Genomic DNA, 683 nt, shown 5'->3' with positions numbered 1-683 from the left:
AATTAATTTATTAATTTAATAATTTAATTTATAAAAAATTTTAATTAATTTACAATAAATTTTTAAATTATTCGAATATTTATAACTAGAAATATAATTATGATTTCATTTAGTTTTTATAATATCAAAAATTAAATAAAATAATGATAAATTTGTAAAATATAATAAATATTTTATCGAAAGAAATAAGTTTAAATTCATTTTTTCTATAAATAATAAAAATATATTGTTAAAGTTACATATAAAAACTTATATATTTATGTGAGCAATTGTATATATATATTTAAAATTTTGGATATTTACAAATATATATATATGTATATATTGATATTTATTTGAAAAATCGATTCTATATTCTATATTCTATATTCAACAACAACCAAAGGAAAAACAAACATAAAAGTTAATATACAAAAATATTAAGATTTATTTCTTAAATAACAAACAATTTAAGTTTAACAATGTAATTTAAGCATTTAAATTAGATAAAATGAAATGAAAATAGAATAAAGTGGCAATATTATAATAATAATATAATAGATTTCATATATAATTATATGAATAATTGATATATATTAAATAAATATGAATTATTAATTAATATTAGTTATAAAAATGTATATAAAAATGTATTATTGTATATAAATATTCAATTATAATTGTATTATTTAATATTTAAACAA

The sequence above is a fragment of the Apis dorsata genome, unplaced genomic scaffold (genome assembly GCF_000469605.1).
Source record: "Apis dorsata unplaced genomic scaffold, Apis dorsata 1.3 scaffold_982, whole genome shotgun sequence".
Classification (NCBI taxonomy): Eukaryota; Metazoa; Arthropoda; class Insecta; order Hymenoptera; family Apidae; genus Apis; species Apis dorsata.
The sequence above is the reverse complement of the archived record's forward strand: the minus strand, read 5'-3'. Positions refer to the sequence as shown.